The 21,927-nt window shown below is 40.5% G+C and overlaps 13 non-coding genes across 13 annotated transcripts; all 13 read left to right on the forward strand.

The window, feature by feature from the left end:
* The first annotated feature begins 3,303 nt into the window (after positions 1–3,303).
* Positions 3,304–3,375, forward strand: TRNAD-GUC (transfer RNA aspartic acid (anticodon GUC)). Its single transcript has one exon. It is a non-coding gene; the product is annotated as a tRNA-Asp (tRNA).
* A 636-nt stretch (positions 3,376–4,011) lies between these two features.
* Positions 4,012–4,083, forward strand: TRNAD-GUC (transfer RNA aspartic acid (anticodon GUC)). Its single transcript has one exon. It is a non-coding gene; the product is annotated as a tRNA-Asp (tRNA).
* A 636-nt stretch (positions 4,084–4,719) lies between these two features.
* Positions 4,720–4,791, forward strand: TRNAD-GUC (transfer RNA aspartic acid (anticodon GUC)). Its single transcript has one exon. It is a non-coding gene; the product is annotated as a tRNA-Asp (tRNA).
* Positions 4,792–5,425: 634 nt separating this feature from the next.
* TRNAD-GUC (transfer RNA aspartic acid (anticodon GUC)) lies at positions 5,426–5,497 on the forward strand. The gene has a single exon. It is a non-coding gene; the product is annotated as a tRNA-Asp (tRNA).
* Positions 5,498–6,133: 636 nt separating this feature from the next.
* Positions 6,134–6,205, forward strand: TRNAD-GUC (transfer RNA aspartic acid (anticodon GUC)). The gene has a single exon. It is a non-coding gene; the product is annotated as a tRNA-Asp (tRNA).
* A 636-nt stretch (positions 6,206–6,841) lies between these two features.
* TRNAD-GUC (transfer RNA aspartic acid (anticodon GUC)) lies at positions 6,842–6,913 on the forward strand. Its single transcript has one exon. It is a non-coding gene; the product is annotated as a tRNA-Asp (tRNA).
* Positions 6,914–7,547: 634 nt separating this feature from the next.
* TRNAD-GUC (transfer RNA aspartic acid (anticodon GUC)) lies at positions 7,548–7,619 on the forward strand. The gene has a single exon. It is a non-coding gene; the product is annotated as a tRNA-Asp (tRNA).
* A 635-nt stretch (positions 7,620–8,254) lies between these two features.
* TRNAD-GUC (transfer RNA aspartic acid (anticodon GUC)) lies at positions 8,255–8,326 on the forward strand. Its single transcript has one exon. It is a non-coding gene; the product is annotated as a tRNA-Asp (tRNA).
* A 634-nt stretch (positions 8,327–8,960) lies between these two features.
* Positions 8,961–9,032, forward strand: TRNAD-GUC (transfer RNA aspartic acid (anticodon GUC)). Its single transcript has one exon. It is a non-coding gene; the product is annotated as a tRNA-Asp (tRNA).
* Positions 9,033–18,225: 9,193 nt separating this feature from the next.
* TRNAD-GUC (transfer RNA aspartic acid (anticodon GUC)) lies at positions 18,226–18,297 on the forward strand. Its single transcript has one exon. It is a non-coding gene; the product is annotated as a tRNA-Asp (tRNA).
* A 634-nt stretch (positions 18,298–18,931) lies between these two features.
* On the forward strand, positions 18,932–19,003 carry TRNAD-GUC (transfer RNA aspartic acid (anticodon GUC)). Its single transcript has one exon. It is a non-coding gene; the product is annotated as a tRNA-Asp (tRNA).
* Positions 19,004–20,347: 1,344 nt separating this feature from the next.
* Positions 20,348–20,419, forward strand: TRNAD-GUC (transfer RNA aspartic acid (anticodon GUC)). The gene has a single exon. It is a non-coding gene; the product is annotated as a tRNA-Asp (tRNA).
* Positions 20,420–21,761: 1,342 nt separating this feature from the next.
* On the forward strand, positions 21,762–21,833 carry TRNAD-GUC (transfer RNA aspartic acid (anticodon GUC)). Its single transcript has one exon. It is a non-coding gene; the product is annotated as a tRNA-Asp (tRNA).
* The last annotated feature ends 94 nt before the right edge of the window (positions 21,834–21,927 follow it).

Raw genomic sequence — 21,927 nt, forward strand, 5'->3', positions numbered from 1 at the left:
TACAAGTAGAATGACTGCTTTTGGTTACTAGTGACCCCTGGTGGCTAATAGTTATAAGCTACAAATGGTAAAGTGAGCTGATTATATATATATATATATATAGATATATATAAATATATATATTGATAGTTAGAAAGATAGCCAGATAGACAGATCGATAGATAGATATTTATTTCAATGAAATAATTTCTTGATAAAACTGATTGTTTTTGGCTAGGAATTTCTGTATTGTAATATTTAGGAAAAAAGATTACTTGTCTCCCCCCGTCACATCCTGGGCGCTGAAGAGGCCACACGGCCGAAATGCATACGCCCGCCTACCTGCCTCATTTCTGCAATAAAGGAAGCTTCGCTTTGTTCCCCTACTGAGGCCTCTGCCTTTTCTTTGGAGGAGGGTTTTCTTGGATATTACTTACACTGCGAGCCATCAGTGTGCTTTCAGGGGCCCCTGCACACAAGCTGGCCTGGCTATCGTTGGCGCTGATTCTGCCTTGGTGGAATCTTTCTTTGTTCCGTGGTAGCGGAAGAGCCAGGCCCACCATCCCATGCAGGAAGAAGAGAAGCGGTGCCGGAGTCATTGTACTCCGTCCTGGGCTTGGCACACTGCTGCCTTGCCCCCGTGGACACTACACCTGACTGTGGTGGTTGTGCAGTCAGGGGACGCGAGGAGCTTTGGTGTTGCAGAGAACAGTGCGGGTCATTGGGAGAGAGCCGCCTGAAGGATCCCCAGTTTCCGCAACCTTGCGGCCAAATTTGCAGAACTGATGCATTTTGGGACTTGCAGTTTGCTCCACCGTTTCACAGCTGCAGCAGGTGACACTGATCCCCGCCTACGGGGTGGATCTCATTATTTTTGAACTGGGTTTAACCGGGGCAGCGACCTTTTGGCAGCATTTGTACTCTCCCCCCGTCACATCCTGGGCGCTGAAGAGGCCACACGGCCGAAATGCATACGCCCGCCTACCTGCCTCATTTCTGCAATAAAGGAAGCTTCGCTTTGTTCCCCTACTGAGGCCTCTGCCTTTTCTTTGGAGGAGGGTTTTATTGGATATTACTTACACTGCGAGCCATCAGTGTGCTTTCAGGGGCCCCTGCACACAAGCTGGCCTGGCTATGGTTGGCGCTGATTCTGACTTGGTGGAATCTTTCTTTGTTCCGTGGTAGCGGAAGAGCCAGGCCCACCATCCCATGCAGGAAGAAGAGAAGCGGTGCCGGAGTCATTGTACTCCGTCCTGGGCTTGGCACACTGCTGCCTTGCCCCCGTGGACACTACACCTGACTGTGGTGGTTGTGCAGTCAGGGGACGCGAGGAGCTTCGGTGTTGCAGAGAACAGTGCGGGTCATTGGGAGAGAGCCGCCTGAAGGATCCCCAGTTTCCGCAACCTTGCGGCCAAATTTGCCGAACTGATGCATTTTGGGACTTGCAGTTTGCTCCACCGTTTCACAGCTGCAGCAGGTGACACTGATCCCCGCCTACGGGGTGGAGCTCATTATTTTTGAACTGGGTTTAACCGGGGCAGCGACCTTTTGGCAGCATTTGTACTCTCCCCCCGTCACATTCTGGGCGCTGAAGAGGCCACACGGCCGAAATGCATACGCCCGCCTACCTGCCTCATTTCTGCAATAAAGGAAGCGTCGCTTTGTTCCCCTACTGAGGCCTCTGCCTTTTCTTTGGAGGAGGGTTTTCTTGGATATTACTTACACTGCGAGCCATCAGTGTGCTTTCAGGGGCCCCTGCACACAAGCTGGCCTGGCTATCGTTGGCGCTGATTCTGCCTTGGTGGAATCTTTCTTTGTTCCGTGGTAGCGGAAGAGCCAGGCCCACCATCCCATGCAGGAAGAAGAGAAGCGGTGCCGGAGTCATTGTACTCCGTCCTGGGCTTGGCACACTGCTGCCTTGCCCCCGTGGACACTACACCTGACTGTGGTGGTTGTGCAGTCAGGGGACGCGAGGAGCTTCGGTGTTGCAGAGAACAGTGCGGGTCATTGGGAGAGAGCCGCCTGAAGGATCCCCAGTTTCCGCAACCTTGCGGCCAAATTTGCCGAACTGATGCATTTTGGGACTTGCAGTTTGCTCCACCGTTTCACAGCTGCAGCAGGTGACACTGATCCCCGCCTACGGGGTGGAGCTCATTATTTTTGAACTGGGTTTAACCGGGGCAGCGACCTTTTGGCAGCATTTGTACTCTCCCCCCGTCACATCCTGGGCGCTGAAGAGGCCACACGGCCGAAATGCATACGCCCGCCTACCTGCCTCATTTCTGCAATAAAGGAAGCTTCGCTTTGTTCCCCTACTGAGGCCTCTGCCTTTTCTTTGGAGGAGGGTTTTCTTGGATATATAGATATATATAAATATATATATTGATAGTTAGAAAGATAGCCAGATAGACAGATCGATAGATAGATATTTATTTCAATGAAATAATTTCTTGATAAAACTGATTGTTTTTGGCTAGGAATTTCTGTATTGTAATATTTAGGAAAAAAGATTACTTGTCCTAACCAAAAGCAGCAAATCTGCCTATTACAATACTGTGAATTGATCGAGGGTATGCCTTAACCCCAAGGAGGTGAGCACTGTTTAACTGATGCCAATAAGTTCTCGTTATTATAGTGGTCAGTATCCCCGCCTGTCACGCGGGAGACTGGGGTTCAATTCCCCGACGGGGAGGCGATTCATTTTATTCACACAATTAAATAAAATGATGTACTTTCTAACATTGTAAAATATATCTGTCATTATCCTTGCCTATTCCGATTGAGAAAAAAGGTTGAATTCACTGATGGCCAAAATGCTTACTGATGTGTTAACTGAAATTCAGAATATGCTCTGAATATTTCAATATGCACAGGCGTACCATCAAAAACACTTTACATCTGCATTCTCTTGGAAAATGAGATGAAGCAGTGGTGAATCCTAGGCTGCTGTTCCACTCGATTGGCACAATATACAAGTAGAATGACTGCTTTTGGTTAGTAGTGACCCCTGGTGGCTAATAGTTATAAGCTGCAAATGGTAAAGTCAGCTGATCATATATATATATATATATATATAAATATATATATTGATAGTTAGAAAGATAGCCAGATAGACAGATCGATAGATAGATATTTATTTCAATGAAATAATTTCTTGATAAAACTGATTGTTTTTGGCTAGGAAATTCTGTATTGTAATATTTAGGAAAAAAGATTACTTGTCCTAACCAAAAGCAGCAAATCTGCCTATTACAATACTGTGAATTGATCGAGGGTATGCCTTAACCCCAAGGAGGTGGGCACTGTTTAACTGATGCCAATAAATCCTCGTTAGTATAGTGGTCAGTATCCCCGCCTGTCACGCGGGAGACCGGGGTTCAATTCCCCGACGGGGAGGCGATTCCTTTTATTCACACAATTAAATAAAATGATGCACTTTCTAACATTGTAAAATATATCTGTCATTATCCTTGCCTATTCCGATTGAGAAAAAAGGTTGAATTCACTGATGGCCAAAATGCTTACTGATGTGTTAACTGAAATTCAGAATATGCTCTGAATATTTCAATATGCACAAGCGTACCATCAAAAACACTTTACATCTGCATTCTCTTGGAAAATGAGATGAAGCAGTGGTGAATCCTAGGCTGCTGTTCCACTCGATTGGCACAATTTACAAGTAGAATGACTGCTTTTGGTTACTAGTGACCCCTGGTGGCTAATAGTTATAAGCTGCAAATGGTAAAGTGAGCTGATTATATATATATATATATAGATATATATAAATATATACATTGATAGTTAGAAAGATAGCCAGATAGACAGATAGATAGATAGATATTTATTTCAATGAAATAATTTCTTGATAAAACTGATTGTTTTTGGCTAGGAATTTCTGTATTGTAATATTTAGGAAAAAAGATTACTTGTCCTAACCAAAAGCAGCAAATCTGCCTATTACAATACTGTGAATTGATCGAGGGTATGCCTTAACCCCAAGGAGGTGAGCACTGTTTAGCTGATGCCAATAAGTCCTCGTTAGTATAGTGGTCAGTATCCCCGCCTGTCACGCGGGAAACCGGGGTTCAATTCCCCGACGGGGAGGCGATTCCTTTTATTCACACAATTAAATAAAATGATGCACTTTCTAACATTGTAAAATATATCTGTCATTATCCTTGCCTATTCCGATTGAGAAAAAAGGTTGAATTCACTGATGGCCAAAATGCTTACTGATGTGTTAACTGAAATTCAGAATATGCTCTGAATATTTCAATATGCACAAGCGTACCATCAAAAACACTTTACATCTGCATTCTCTTGGAAAATGAGATGAAGCAGTGGTGAATCCTAGGCTGCTGTTCCACTCGATTGGCACAATTTACAAGTAGAATGACTGCTTTTGGTTACTAGTGACCCCTGGTGGCTAATAGTTATAAGCTGCAAATGGTAAAGTGAGCTGATTATATATATATATATAGAGATATATATAAATATATATATTGATAGTTAGAAAGATAGCCAGATAGACAGATCGATAGATAGATATTTATTTCAATGAAATAATTTCTTGATAAAACTGATTGTTTTTGGCTAGGAATTTCTGTATTGTAATATTTAGGAAAAAAGATTACTTGTCCTAACCAAAAGCAGCAAATCTGCCTATTACAATAATGTGAATTGATCGAGGGTATGCCTTAACCCCAAGGAGGTGAGCACTGTTTAACTGATGCCAATAAGTCCTCGTTAGTATAGTGGTCAGTATCCCCACCTGTCACGCGGGAGACCGGGGTTCAATTCCCCGACGGGGAGGCGATTCATTTTATTCACACAATTAAATAAAATGATGTACTTTCTAACATTGTAAAATATATCTGTCATTATCCTTGCCTATTCTGATTGAGAAAAAAGGTTGAATTCACTGATGGCCAAAATGCTTACTGATGTGTTAACTGAAATTCAGAATATGCTCTGAATATTTCAATATGCACAGGCGTACCATCAAAAACACTTTACATCTGCATTCTCTTGGAAAATGAGATGAAGCAGTGGTGAATCCTAGGCTGCTGTTCCACTCGATTGGCACAATTTACAAGTAGAATGACTGCTTTTGGTTAGTAGTGACCCCTGGTGGCTAATAGTTATAAGCTGCAAATGGTAAAGTGAGCTGATTATATATATATATATAGATATATATAAATATATATATTGATAGTTAGAAAGATAGCCAGATAGACAGATCGATAGATAGATATTTATTTCAATGAAATAATTTCTTGATAAAACTGATTGTTTTTGGCTAGGAATTTCTGTATTGTAATATTTAGGAAAAAAGATTACTTGTCCTAACCAAAAGCAGCAAATCTGCCTATTACAATACTGTGAATTGATCGAGGGTATGCCTTAACCCCAAGGAGGTGAGCACTGTTTAACTGATGCCAATAAGTCCTCGTTAGTATAGTGGTCAGTATCCCCGCCTGTCACGCGGGAGACCGGGGTTCAATTCCCCGACGGGGAGGCGATTCCTTTTATTCACACAATTAAATAAAATGATGCACTTTCTAACATTGTAAAATATATCTGTCATTATCCTTGCCTATTCCGATTGAGAAAAAAGGTTGAATTCACTGATGGCCAAAATGCTTACTGATGTGTTAACTGAAATTCAGAATATGCTCTGAATATTTCAATATGCACAAGCGTACCATCAAAAACACTTTACATCTGCATTCTCTTGGAAAATGAGATGAAGCAGTGGTGAATCCTAGGCTGCTGTTCCACTCGATTGGCACAATTTACAAGTAGAATGACTGCTTTTGGTTACTAGTGACCCCTGGTGGCTAATAGTTATAAGCTGCAAATGGTAAAGTGAGCTGATTATATATATATATATATAGATATATATAAATATATACATTGATAGTTAGAAAGATAGCCAGATAGACAGATAGATAGATAGATATTTATTTCAATGAAATAATTTCTTGATAAAACTGATTGTTTTTGGCTAGGAATTTCTGTATTGTAATATTTAGGAAAAAAGATTACTTTTCCTAACCAAAAGCAGCAAATCTGCCTATTACAATACTGTGAATTGATCGAGGGTATGCCTTAACCCCAAGGAGGTGAGCACTGTTTAACTGATGCCAATAAGTCCTCGTTAGTATAGTGGTCAGTATCCCCGCCTGTCACGCGGGAAACCGGGGTTCAATTCCCCGACGGGGAGGCGATTCCTTTTATTCACACAATTAAATAAAATGATGCACTTTCTAACATTGTAAAATATATCTGTCATTATCCTTGCCTATTCCGATTGAGAAAAAAGGTTGAATTCACTGATGGCCAAAATGCTTACTGATGTGTTAACTGAAATTCAGAATATGCTCTGAATATTTCAATATGCACAAGCGTACCATCAAAAACACTTTACATCTGCATTCTCTTGGAAAATGAGATGAAGCAGTGGTGAATCCTAGGCTGCTGTTCCACTCGATTGGCACAATTTACAAGTAGAATGACTGCTTTTGGTTACTAGTGACCCCTGGTGGCTAATAGTTATAAGCTGCAAATGGTAAAGTGAGCTGATTATATATATATATATATAGATATATATAAATATATATATTGATAGTTAGAAAGATAGCCAGATAGACAGATCGATAGATAGATATTTATTTCAATGAAATAATTTCTTGATAAAACTGATTGTTTTTGGCTAGGAATTTCTGTATTGTAATATTTAGGAAAAAAGATTACTTGTCCTAACCAAAAGCAGCAAATCTGCCTATTACAATAATGTGAATTGATCGAGGGTATGCCTTAACCCCAAGGAGGTGAGCACTGTTTAACTGATGTCAATAAGTCCTCGTTAGTATAGTGGTCAGTATCCCCACCTGTCACGCGGGAGACCGGGGTTCAATTCCCCGACGGGGAGGCGATTCATTTTATTCACACAATTAAATAAAATGATGTACTTTCTAACATTGTAAAATATATCTGTCATTATCCTTGCCTATTCTGATTGAGAAAAAAGGTTGAATTCACTGATGGCCAAAATGCTTACTGATGTGTTAACTGAAATTCAGAATATGCTCTGAATATTTCAATATGCACAGGCGTACCATCAAAAACACTTTACATCTGCATTCTCTTGGAAAATGAGATGAAGCAGTGGTGAATCCTAGGCTGCTGTTCCACTCGATTGGCACAATTTACAAGTAGAATGACTGCTTTTGGTTAGTAGTGACCCCTGGTGGCTAATAGTTATAAGCTGCAAATGGTAAAGTGAGCTGATTATATATATATATATAGATATATATAAATATATATATTGATAGTTAGAAAGATAGCCAGATAGACAGATCGATAGATAGATATTTATTTCAATGAAATAATTTCTTGATAAAACTGATTGTTTTTGGCTAGGAATTTCTGTATTGTAATATTTAGGAAAAAAGATTACTTGTCCTAACCAAAAGCAGCAAATCTGCCTATTACAATACTGTGAATTGATCGAGGGTATGCCTTAACCCCAAGGAGGTGAGCACTGTTTAACTGATGCCAATAAGTCCTCGTTAGTATAGTGGTCAGTATCCCCGCCTGTCACGCGGGAGACCGGGGTTCAATTCCCCGACGGGGAGGCGATTCCTTTTATTCACACAATTAAATAAAATGATGCACTTTCTAACATTGTAAAATATATCTGTCATTATCCTTGCCTATTCCGATTGAGAAAAAAGGTTGAATTCACGATGGCCAAAATGCTTACTGATGTGTTAACTGAAATTCAGAATATGCTCTGAATATTTCAATATGCACAAGCGTACCATCAAAAACACTTTACATCTGCATTCTCTTGGAAAATGAGATGAAGCAGTGGTGAATCCTAGGCTGCTGTTCCACTCGATTGGCACAATTTACAAGTAGAATGACTGCTTTTGGTTACTAGTGACCCCTGGTGGCTAATAGTTATAAGCTGCAAATGGTAAAGTGAGCTGATTATATATATATATATATAGATATATATAAATATATATATTGATAGTTAGAAAGATAGCCAGATAGACAGATCGATAGATAGATATTTATTTCAATGAAATAATTTCTTGATAAAACTGATTGTTTTTGGCTAGGAATTTCTGTATTGTAATATTTAGGAAAAAAGATTACTTGTCCTAACCAAAAGCAGCAAATCTGCCTATTACAATAATGTGAATTGATCGAGGGTATGCCTTAACCCCAAGGAGGTGAGGACTGTTTAACTGATGCCAATAAGTCCTCGTTAGTATAGTGGTCAGTATCCCCACCTGTCACGCGGGAGACCGGGGTTCAATTCCCCGACGGGGAGGCGATTCATTTTATTCACACAATTAAATAAAATGATGTACTTTCTAACATTGTAAAATATATCTGTCATTATCCTTGCCTATTCTGATTGAGAAAAAAGGTTGAATTCACTGATGGCCAAAATGCTTACTGATGTGTTAACTGAAATTCAGAATATGCTCTGAATATTTCAATATGCACAGGCGTACCATCAAAAACACTTTACATCTGCATTCTCTTGGAAAATGAGATGAAGCAGTGGTGAATCCTAGGCTGCTGTTCCACTCGATTGGCACAATTTACAAGTAGAATGACTGCTTTTGGTTACTAGTGACCCCTGGTGGCTAATAGTTATAAGCTGCAAATGGTAAAGTGAGCTGATTATATATATATATATAGATATATATAAATATATATATTGATAGTTAGAAAGATAGCCAGATAGACAGATCGATAGATAGATATTTATTTCAATGAAATAATTTCTTGATAAAACTGATTGTTTTTGGCTAGGAATTTCTGTATTGTAATATTTAGGAAAAAAGATTACTTGTCCTAACCAAAAGCAGCAAATCTGCCTATTACAATACTGTGAATTGATCGAGGGTATGCCTTAACCCCAAGGAGGTGAGCACTGTTTAACTGATGCCAATAAGTCCTCGTTAGTATAGTGGTCAGTATCCCCGCCTGTCACGCGGGAGACCGGGGTTCAATTCCCCGACGGGGAGGCGATTCCTTTTATTCACACAATTAAATAAAATGATGCACTTTCTAACATTGTAAAATATATCTGTCATTATCCTTGCCTATTCCGATTGAGAAAAAAGGTTGAATTCACGATGGACAAAATGCTTACTGATGTGTTAACTGAAATTCAGAATATGCTCTGAATATTTCAATATGCACAGGCGTACCATCAAAAACACTTTACATCTGCATTCTCTTGGAAAAAGAGATGAAGCAGTGGTGAATCCTAGGCTGCTGTTCCACTCGATTGGCACAATTTACAAGTAGAATGACTGCTTTTCGTTACTAGTGACCCCTGGTGGCTAATAGTTATAAGCTGCAAATGGTAAAGTGAGCTGATTATATATATATAGATATATATAAATATATATATTGATAGTTAGAAAGATAGCCAGATAGACAGATCGATAGATAGATATTTATTTCAATGAAATAATTTCTTGATAAAACTGATTGTTTTTGGCTAGGAAATTCTGTATTGTAATATTTAGGAAAAAAGATTACTTGTCCTAACCAAAAGCAGCAAATCTGCCTATTACAATACTGTGAATTGATCGAGGGTATGCCTTAACCCCAAGGAGGTGAGCACTGTTTAACTGATGCCAATAAGTCCTCGTTTGTATAGTGGTCAGTATCCCCGCCTGTCACGCAGGAGACCGGGGTTCAATTCCCCGACGGGGAGGCGATTCCTTTTATTCACACAATTAAATAAAATGATGTACTTTCTAACATTGTAAAATATATCTGTCATTATCCTTGCCTATTCCGATTGAGAAAAAAGGTTGAATTCACTGATGGCCAAAATGCTTACTGATGTGTTAACTGAAATTCAGAATATGCTCTGAATATTTCAATATGCACAGGCGTACCATCAAAAACACTTTACATCTGCATTCTCTTGGAAAATGAGATGAAGCAGTGGTGAATCCTAGGCTGCTGGTCCACTCGATTGGCACAATTTACAAGTAGAATGACTGCTTTTGGTTACTAGTGACCCCTGGTGGCTAATAGTTATAAGCTACAAATGGTAAAGTGAGCTGATTATTACCTACTGGCGGTCGCCAGTAGGTATATATAGTTAGGATTTTTTCTCTATGGGTTTTTTGAAAATTCTATGTCTAATAACTTTGGCGTTTGTGGACGGAATTGGCTGAAATTTTCAGGAAAATGGCACATTTTGTTTCTGAGCAGCCCTTGAAAATTTGGGGGGGGTTCGTCCGGTGGGGGCCGAGAAAAAAGGGGGGTCCCAAAACGTGTTTTTAACATTGAGTTTTCCATAGGGCGGTTGGCCTCACTTTTAGCCCGAACGGCTGAATGGATTTGCACGAAACTTGGCAAAATTGTAGGGACTGGTAGCCCGATGTGCCTTTTGTAGGTCTCAATATTTGTGCTCCAGTGGATTTTGAGAAATTAACGTTTAAAAAAAGATATATATCTGTAACAGCGGACCAGTTAGCGCACTGGTTCGCGGACTTTTCGCGCAACGGAGCTTTGTGAAGCGAAGCTGATTGGTTCTCTGGCGTCTGTCAACATTCCAAAAAGTCCGTAGCGGCCGCCATCTTGTCTCTCGGTAGGATCGAGAGACAAGAGGAGGCCAAAGCGAAGGGGCAAATGACCATAAGGGGGAATAGTAGATCCTCGCTGACCCCCTAGGTTTGATGTGGAGGTTTTAAAAGGGCCCCGCGGGGCAAAAAAAAAAAATTATAATAATAATCTTACGGCTGAATGGATTTGCACGAAACTTGGCAAAATTGTAGGGACTGGTAGCCCGATGTGCCTTTGCTAGGTCTCAATATATGTGCTTCAGTGGATTTTGAGAAATTAACGTTCAAAAAAAGATATATATCTGTAACAGCGGACCGCTTCGCGTACTTTTCGCGTTACGGAGCTTTGCGAAGCGAAGCTGATTGGCTCTCCGGTGTCTGTAAACATTCCAAACAGTCCGTAGCGGCCGCCATCTTGTCTCTCGGTAGGATCGAGAGACAAGAGGAGGCCAAAGTGAAGGGGCAAATGACCATAAGGGGGCATAGTAGATCCTCGCTGATCCCCTAGGTTTGATGTGGAGGTTTTAAAAGGGCCCCGCGGGGCAAAAAAAATAAATAATAATAATCATCGAACGGCTGAATGGATTTGCACGAAACTTGGTAAAATATTAGGGACTGGTAGCCCGATGTGCCTTTGCTAGGTCTCAATATATGTGCTTCAGTGCATTTTGAGAAATTAACGTTCAAAAACAAGATATATATCTGTAACAGCGCTCCGCTTCGCGGAGATAAAATTATATGTGTATTATCTAGCTGTTGCTAACACCAGTTAGCGACGGCTAGTAGGAGATAGCGACCATCTTGGGTCCCACTTTGCATGTGAGTGATATTTATCACTAATGACATGCAAAGTGGGCATGCCAAGATGTTAGCGACTGGAAACAGTCGCTAACATCGCTATCTCCTATTATCAACTTTTGGAAATATTCGAGATAAGCGCGAATATCTCCAAAAAGTAACAGCTGCCCTGAGCAGTTCTTAGCCATGTTATCCAATGGGAGGTGGATAACATGGCTAAGAGCATTAGCTCGGTAATGCATGAATATCGCGGAGTTTTCAGCGATATTAATGCATTGCGCTCGTTTTTTATCGTATTTCCGATAAACCTTGATAATAGCAAGGTTTATCCTCGATAATTTCTGACGGTAAAAAAATCTTTGCAATGCATCGTTAGGGATAAATATCGCTTAACTTTGGTAATATGCCCCAACGTCTGTTAACGTTCGATTGGAAGGAAATCAGGAATTTTTTCAAATGCCACACTTTTGTCGTGCACGGCAGCCATTTTAGATGCCTTGACCAGACCCACTCTGTGCACGCTGTCGATCCTTAGCATGGCTCCCCACCCTCGCAAGCATCTCACCCAGGCAGTGGTCACCCCCGCTCTCTGTCTTATGCATGGGTAATAAACCTCCCCCCATCTGCGCTGCTCTTCCCTGAGAATCACACCCTGTGCCCGCCCGACACCTCCCTTTCGCCCTATTCACTACCGCACCCTCTGACACTCCTTTTCCTCTGTGTCCGATTGTCAAGGCCGGTGCTAGGCTATCAGCTAGCCCTGCAGATGTAGTTTATGGCCACAGCTGTAAAGAATCACCCCTCTTCAAAGGAGTTATAGTAGATCAAGGCCCACACTGGATGAGATCCGTCACAGCAGAAGCGTTGCTATTATCTGAAAACCATCCTGTATTGTGATTGGGGAGGGGACCGAGCCTGAAGCGGAAGATTCCAGGGATGACTCTTTGTACATCAAAGTTTTTACAATTATGTGTCACATTAAATATATATAGCACTCCGACAAAGTAGTAAGATTATAAAACTTTAATAATTTATAAATATATACAAGAAAACAAAAATAGTAATAACATATAAACATTTTTAGAGAAAAACAACGAAGTAGCGGTCGGCTGTGCGAATAGTCCCAACGCAGCACAACGTCCAGATTTCCGGCGTGGGGCGTCGCGGGGGGTGGGTCATCAGTAGCAAACTGTTGTGCGAATAGTTCCAAGGCAGCAGAACGCGCCGAAATCTGGATGACACGAAAGTGATGTCTAGTAAGTTGCCGCCCAGCAAATAACGGCGTGGGGCGTCGCGGGGGGTGGGTCATCAGTAGCAAACTGTTGTGCGAATAGTTCCAAGGCAGCAGAACGATGGCACCAAGGTGATGTCCAGTAAGTTGTCGCACTGGTTTTGGTATCCTACAATGCTGCTCCGAATAACGGCGTGGAGCGCCCCGGGGGAGGCGGCGTCAACGGGCCTCTCCAGGTGGAGTCTCATCTGTTTTAGTGGGGCGCCCCTTTACCGTTTCAGTTGCCATTCCGTCCGCTTTTGGTCCACTGTGTCAAAATCCGCCATTCAGCTGAGTTGCGCCCACTCTTGCGGTGCAGCGATAGGCGGCTGCCACAGGACTCTCAAAATGGCGGCAGGCTCTTTCCTTTTTGGGCCTGGTCCACTGAAATGGCCCTGGGACACCTTGGAAATCGGACGCTTGTCTGCTAGGTCTTGGACCCCATTCTCGAAAGCGTCCCCTCCGCCTTGAGAATTCATCAAAAGTTTTGGGGGCCCCGACTCCTGCAGGCTTCTGGTGGGGAGCGGCTGCCATGATTGCTCGCGGAATGACCACGACGGAGCTACGAGATGGTGGTGCTCTCATGCTGACGCCAGCTTCAGTCTGAAACATCCAGAAACAAGGTGGGGCTTTCATCGTTTGGAAAAAAAAAAGTTTTCATCCTATGAAAAGTGTTGTTTTTAGGTCACATGATCAAGCCTTCCATCATTAGGAAACCAAAAGTAAAATGAACCAATGAAAAGTTTTATAAACAAGTCACATGACCTGTTATGCGGCATAGGGTATAAAATGCGGAGAAAATACGTTGGCACGTGAGGCGTCGTCAGTAGCGGATCGATGTGTGAATAGGCCGAAGGCAATACAACGCGCCAAGATCCGGATGTCACCGTGGTTGTTTCATAGTTGAGAGGCACTTCATCTGCAGTGGGGCGCCGAGATCCGGATGGCACTGAGGTGATGTCTAGCAAGTTGCTGTACTGGTGTGGTCATCCTACAATGCTGAAACTCGGCGTGGGTCGCCCCATTAGCCTGTGAGATGGCGTCAGTAGCGGACCGATGTGCGAATAGGCCGAAGGCAGCACAACGCGCCAAGATCCGGATGTCACCGTGGTGGTTTCATAGTTGAGAGGCACTTCATCTGCAGTGGGGCGCCGAGATCCGGATGGCACCGAGGTGATGTCTAGCAAGTTGCTGTACTGGTGTGGTCATCCTACAATGCTGAAACTCGGCGTGGGTCGCCCCATTAGCCTGTGAGATGGCGTCAGTAGCGGACCGATGTGCGAATAGGCCGAAGGCAGCACAACGCGCCAAGATCCGGATGTCACCGTGGTGGTTTCATAGTTGAGGCACTTCATCTGCAGTGGGGCGCCGAGATCCGGATGGCACCGAGGTGATGTCTAGCAAGTTGCTGTACTTGTGTGGTCATCCTACAATGCTGAAACTCGGCGTGGGTCGCCCCATTAGCCTGTGAGATAGCTGTTCTTTGGATTTGGGCCTGGTCCACTAAAATGGCCCTGGGACACCTAAGAACTCGAACGCTCGATTTTTTTTTCCTTTCCTGTACATGCAAAAAAAGGTAAATGCCCGGTATGTTACACGCTTCATCTGCCACGATGAACTCTCCAGAGGAACCGAAAAAATATATAGTTGTGGTAACTATACCATGCATCGTCATATGGAGAGGTGGCACCAATTAATTATAGTGCTGCATAAAAGAGAGATTTGGAGGAGAACCCCTGACCTGTTAGTACATTCATCAAAGAAGTGGCACTGACAGCATCAGAGGCAAGGGAAACGGTCCCAAATATTTAGAAGAACTTTGGAAAGATTAAAATGACATGTTTAGATTGTGGCAAATTAATTTCATGTGGACAGATGAGTGTTACTCTAATAAATACAGCATATGAACATCATCATAGTCGATGGTTGGTAGAGACATTTTGACTATATCCTGGACCTGCCCGTCCTCGCCCAAAATGGCGCCGGAATAAATGGGACTCGTAACTCCTTGTTGTGTACTGGTTGCAGAACCTTGAAATCACGAGATACGTATGCAGTTTTGAAGCACATGGCGGGCGGGGACGAGAATTGATTGAATATTTCGACATCCCTATTGATATTAAGTTCTGATGTGTTATTGATTACTGTACTGTTGAAAGTTCGAATTAACGTCACCCATGGTACTTGCCCGCAAATGTATATCTAGATAATTTTATTGTAACTGGCCCTGTCGTATTTTAATTATAAAATGTACGTCCACCGATTCCGTAACTGTTAGACACCTTAGTTCTTGCAACCTAATGGCCCGCCCGTTACGTTCCTCTACAGTGTAAATGTCTATTCATCATATACGATTACAGTTTGCTCTGTGGCAGGCCCACGTGGTTATAGGCTCGTATTTGTATAATGAAATTTTCTCAATAAAGGTTTTTAAAAGAAAACATGGTAGTAGTATATACATTGGTAACGTTTTTAATAATAGTGACTGTTTTAGAATCATTAAAAGGCAAGTGAAATAAAGCAGACCAATTACATGAAGGGTAAAAGGTATAATACGAAGGAACGCAGTAAAGATAAATGGTCAAGGGCTGTTGTGTTTTCTATTCCTGCAACATAAAGTGATCGATAAGAATCTCATATTCAGGCGTATCGGCGACTAAGACAGCAGGTCGACCCTCTTTTGCTCAACGGCTCCGTCATGGGACGAAGAAACGCTCTTTTTCTCGAAAAAAGAATATATTTTACTTGCAGGACAGTTGTAAAATTTCCGGGAAAGTACATTAGCCTGGAACATTATAACATATATTTAAGAAAAAATAATGTTCGGAAGTAATGAAAAGCGTAATTTTTAGGTGATATGACCAAGCCTTTCATCATTACAATAAGAAAAGTAAAATGAACCAATGAAAAGTTTTATTAACAAGTCACATGACTTGTTATGCTTACGTTACGCGCTGCGCGCCCCGGATGACTTCCGGATGCGCTAACGCGGCGCGTCATATGACGCATTACGCGACAACGCAGGTACAGAATATAGTCAAAATGTCTCCACCAACCAGCGGTCGGAACACAACCCCTTTCAGCAGGCTAAATAGTTCTGTTAAATGACAACAGAAGGGACAGGCAACAAGAACCATCAGTCAAAGAGGGGAGAGCTAGTTCTTCTCTACCGGGTTACATTGGGGCGCTACCGGAACTGATCGAATTGGTAGTCTACAGTGTTTCTGGATGTTTCAGACTGAAGCTGGGGTTAGCATGAGAGCAGCACCATTTCGTAGCTCCGTCGTGGTCATTCCGCAACCAATCATGGCAGCCGTTCTTTATCGTTATTTTGGGCGGGGTGGGTGGCGGAGCCGAGTTGTTTTGCAGCCATCATTGTGTGGAGTTCAGTTCATCTCACTAGTTTTGTATTTGTCATGAGGGGTTGTTCCTAATGTTTCTATTTTAGCGAGGTCAAAAAGAGATCCCATTAGTGGCCTACTGATTTTGCTCGATTCCTTTTCTGTTTTTTTTTTACTCGATTTTTCGTTATCTGCAAAGACTGAACAGAGTATTGCGACTCTGTGTTTGTTTGTAAATAGAGAATGAACCAAAGAGAACTAATTCTAAAACAGTAAATAGTTGGATAACAATCAATCAAATGGAGAGAGAAGCAGGCACGACGGATTACAATGGGGGCAAAGACCTGCGTTAACTACCTTTCACTATCTGCAAAGAGAGAGTACTGCTAATAGAAATGAGGGGGGGGGGCACCATTCAAAGCAGATCAGTGTGCATAAACACGAAAATGTTTTCACTTACCACGTACTTGACATTCGACAGCTTATGATATTTGCTATTAAAAAACCATTGAAATTCACTGAAAAAACCATAGGTTATAGACCATATATAGTTAGGAATTAGCATTTACAAAACCTTGAAAATTCACTGAAAAAACCATAGGTTATAGACCATATATAGTTAGGAATTAGCATTTAAAAAACCTTATTTTACTCACACAAAACCATTGAAATTCCATATATAGTTAGTTGCACTAACTATATATCGCGCACCTGCAATCCACTGCTGATCATGTCACATATTACATCATTCATGACATGGTCAGTGACATCACTGATGACATCACTGATGACATCTCAAATGACATCACTGATGACATCACTGATGACAACATCCAGTGACTGTATGTTTCTGTAAAGTTAAAATATATCTTACATATTGAAGAATGAGTGGATGTATAAGTGTCTGGATGAAGGATTTAGTAGGTGCGTGACTGACTGTATGAGTGAGTGATTAAATGTGTCTCACTGAATGCATGGGTTAGTGACTAAACTGTCTTAATTTGTGCATCATTATGTCTGTTGTTCTGTAAACTGCTGCATGTGTTGATCATTAGCTATACGAGAGGCTATATGTGTTATTAATTGCTTGCCCAAGTATTTCTATGGGAGATTGAGTTTGTGTGGGGGTGGCTGGAAGGTGTGTGACTCTATGCATAGATGTGTGAACAGTTTATTCACTAGGTGTATGAGTTCAAGAGTGCATGTGGAAACAGCTACATGGGCAGTTGACTGTGTGCATGAGTGTATTGATGAGTGAATGGATATCTCAATGCTACATGTCATAGTAAGTACATATGTAAAACACAGTACATGTGAGAGTTGGCATATATAAATAACTCTGCATGAGAGCCACCGAATGAGTGAGTGGTTGTATCGATCATTGTGAACTTGTATCAGGGATTGTATAAGAGAGTAAATATGTGTTAGTATATGTTTCAATAAGTAAGGTGTGTTTAACTGTATAGTTGAAGAAATGGAGATGAGATTGTTTCTTTGCATGACTGACTGGGTGTGTGAGTAACTCCATGGATGAGTGGAAGTGTGTGAGTGTCTGTATACACTGAGTGTATCTAAGGTTATATTAGAGTCTGAAGAGGTTTATCGTATTAGCACAAGAATGATGTCAAATGAGATGTCATCAGTGATGTCATCAGTGATGTCATTTGAGATGTCATCAGTGATGTCATCAGTGATGTCACTGACCATGTCATGAATGATGTAATATGTGACATGATCAGCAGTGGATTGCAGGTGCGCGATATATAGTTAGTGCAACTAACTATATATGGAATTTCAATGGTTTTGTGTGAGTAAAATAAGGTTTTTTAAATGCTAATTCCTAACTATATATGGTCTATAACCTATGGTTTTTTCAGTGAATTTTCAAGGTTTTGTAAATGCTAATTCCTAACTATATATGGTCTATAACCTATGGTTTTTTCAGTGAATATATATATATATAGATATATATAAATATATATATTGATAGTTAGAAAGATAGCCAGATAGACAGATCGATAGATAGATATTTATTTCAATGAAATAATTTCTTGATAAAACTGATTGTTTTTGGCTAGGAAATTCTGTATTGTAATATTTAGGAAAAAAGATTACTTGTCCTAACCAAAAGCAGCAAATCTGCCTATTACAATACTGTGAATTGATCGAGGGTATGCCTTAACCCCAAGGAGGTGAGCACTGTTTAACTGATGCCAATAAGTCCTCGTTAGTATAGTGGTCAGTATCCCCGCCTGTCACGCGGGAGACCGGGGTTCAATTCCCCGACGGGGAGGCTATTCCTTTTATTCACACAATTAAATAAAATGATGCACTTTCTAACATTGTAAAATATATCTGTCATTATCCTTGCCTATTCCGATTGAGAAAAAAGGTTGAATTCACTGATGGACAAAATGCTTACTGATGTGTTAACTGAAATTCAGAATATGCTCTGAATATTTCAATATGCACAGGCGTACCATCAAAAACACTTTACATCTGCATTCTCTTGGAAAATGAGATGAAGCAGTGGTGAATCCTAGGCTGCTGTTCCACTCGATTGGCACAATTTACAAGTAGAATGACTGCTTTTGGTTAGTAGTGACCCCTGGTGGCTAATAGTTATAAGCTGCAAATGGTAAAGTGAGCTGATTATATATATATATATAGATATATATAAATATATATATTGATAGTTAGAAAGATAGCCAGATAGACAGATCGATAGATAGATATTTATTTCAATGAAATAATTTCTTGATAAAACTGATTGTTTTTGGCTAGGAATTTCTGTATTGTAATATTTAGGAAAAAAGATTACTTGTCCTAACCAAAAGCAGCAAATCTGCCTATTACAATACTGTGAATTGATCGAGGGTATGCCTTAACCCCAAGGAGGTGAGCACTGTTTAACTGATGCCAATAAGTCCTCGTTAGTATAGTGGTCAGTATCCCCGCCTGTCACGCGGGAGACCGGGGTTCAATTCCCCGACGGGGAGGCGATTCATTTTATTCACACAATTAAATAAAATGATGTACTTTCTAACATTGTAAAATATATCTGTCATTATCCTTGCCTATTCCGATTGAGAAAAAAGGTTGAATTCACTGATGGCCAAAATGCTTACTGATGTGTTAACTGAAATTCAGAATATGCTCTGAATATTTCAATATGCACAGGCGTACCATCAAAAACACTTTACATCTGCATTCTCTTGGAAAATGAGATGAAGCAGTGGTGAATCCTAGGCTGCTGTTCCACTCGATTGGCACAATATACAAGTAGAATGACTGCTTTTGGTTAGTAGTGACCCCTGGTGGCTAATAGTTATAAGCTGCAAATGGTAAAGTGAGCTGATCATATATATATAGATATATATAAATATATATATTGATAGTTAGAAAGATAGCCAGATAGACAGATCGATAGATAGATATTTATTTCAATGAAATAATTTCTTGATAAAACTGATTGTTTTTGGCTAGGAAATTCTGTATTGTAATATTTAGGAAAAAAGATTACTTGTCCTAACCAAAATCAGCAAATCTGCCTATTACAATACTGTGAATTGATCGAGGGTATGCCTTAACCCCAAGGAGGTGAGCACTGTTTAACTGATGCCAATAAGTCCTCGTTTGTATAGTGGTCAGTATCCCCGCCTGTCACGCGGGAGACCGGCGTTCAATTCCCCGACGGGGAGGCGATTCATTTTATTCACACAATTAAATAAAATGATGTACTTTCTAACATTGTAAAATATATCTGTCATTATCCTTGCCTATTCCGATTGAGAAAAAAGGTTGAATTCACTGATGGCCAAAATGCTTACTGATGTGTTAACTGAAATTCAGAATATGCTCTGAATATTTCAATATGCACAGGCGTACCATCAAAAACACTTTACATCTGCATTCTCTTGGAAAATGAGATGAAGCAGTGGTGAATCCTAGGCAGCTGTTCCACTCGATTGGCACAATTTACAAGTAGAATGACTGCTTTTGGTTACTAGTGACCCCTGGTGGCTAATAGTTATAAGCTACAAATGGTAAAGTGAGCTGATTATATATATATATATATATATAGATATATATATAAATATATATATTGATAGTTAGAAAGATAGCCAGATAGACAGATCGATAGATAGATATTTATTTCAATGAAATAATTTCTTGATAAAACTGATTGTTTTTGGCTAGGAAATTCTGTATTGTAATATTTAGGAAAAAAGATTACTTGTCCTAACCAAAAGCAGCAAATCTGCCTATTACAATACTGTGAATTGATCGAGGGTATGCATTAACCCCAAGGAGGTGAGCACTGTTTAACTGATGCCAATAAGTCCTCGTTTGTATAGTGGTCAGTATCCCCGCCTGTCACGCGGGAGACCGGGGTTCAATTCCCCGACGGGGAGGCGATTCATTTTATTCACACAATTAAATAAAATGATGTACTTTCTAACATTGTAAAATATATCTGTCATTATCCTTGCCTATTCCGATTGAGAAAAAAGGTTGAATTCACTGATGGCCAAAATGCTTACTGATGTGTTAACTGAAATTCAGAATATGCTCTGAATATTTCAATATGCACAGGCGTACCATCAAAAACACTTTACATCTGCATTCTCTTGGAAAATGAGATGAAGCAGTGGTGAATCCTAGGCTGCTGTTCCACTCGATTGGCACAATTTACAAGTAGAATGACTGCTTTTGGTTACTTGTGACCCCTGGTGGCTAATAGTTATAAGCTGCAAATGGTAAAGTGAGCTGATTATATATATATATATAGATATATATAAATATATATATTGATAGTTAGAAAGATAGCCAGATAGACAGATTGATAGATAGATATTTATTTCAATGAAATAATTTCTTGATAAAACTGATTGTTTTTGGCTAGGAATTTCTGTATTGTAATATTTAGGAAAAAAGATTACTTGTCCTAACCAAAAGCAGCAAATCTGCCTATTACAATACTGTGAATTGATCGAGGGTATGCCTTAACCCCAAGGAGGTGGGCACTGTTTAACTGATGCCAATAAGTCCTCGTTAGTATAGTGGTCAGTATCCCCGCCTGTCATGCGGGAGACCGTGGTTCAATTCCCCGACGGGGAGGCGATTCCTTTTATTCACACAATTAAATAAAATGATGCACTTTCTAACATTGTAAAATATATCTGTCATTATCCTTGCCTATTCCGATTGAGAAAAAAGGTTGAATTCACTGATGGCCAAAATGCTTACTGATGTGTTAACTGAAATTCAGAATATGCTCTGAATATTTCAATATGCACAAGCGTACCATCAAAAACACTTTACATCTGCATTCTCTTGGAAAATGAGATGAAGCAGTGGTGAATCCTAGGCTGCTGTTCCACTCGATTGGCACAATTTACAAGTAGAATGACTGCTTTTGGTTACTAGTGACCCCTGGTGGCTAATAGTTATAAGCTGCAAATGGTAAAGTAAGCTGATTATATATATATATATATAGATATATATAAATATATATATTGATAGTTAGAAAGATAGCCAGATAGACAGATCGATAGATAGATATTTATTTCAATGAAATAATTTCTTGATAAAACTGATTGTTTTTGGCTAGGAATTTCTGTATTGTAATATTTAGGAAAAAAGATTACTTGTCCTAACCAAAAGCAGCAAATCTGCCTATTACAATACTGTGAATTGATCGAGGGTATGCCTTAACCCCAAGGAGGTGAGCACTGTTTAACTGATGCCAATAAGTCCTCGTTAGTATAGTGGTCAGTATCCCCGCCTGTCACGCGTGAGACCGGGGTTCAATTCCCCGACGGGGAGGCGATTCCTTTTATTCACACAATTAAATAAAATGATGTACTTTCTAACATTGTAAAATATATCTGTCATTATCCTTGCCTATTCCGATTGAGAA

This window comes from Lissotriton helveticus, chromosome 1_2 (assembly GCF_964261635.1).
Source record: "Lissotriton helveticus chromosome 1_2, aLisHel1.1, whole genome shotgun sequence".
In the NCBI taxonomy this organism is placed as follows: domain Eukaryota; kingdom Metazoa; phylum Chordata; class Amphibia; order Caudata; family Salamandridae; genus Lissotriton; species Lissotriton helveticus.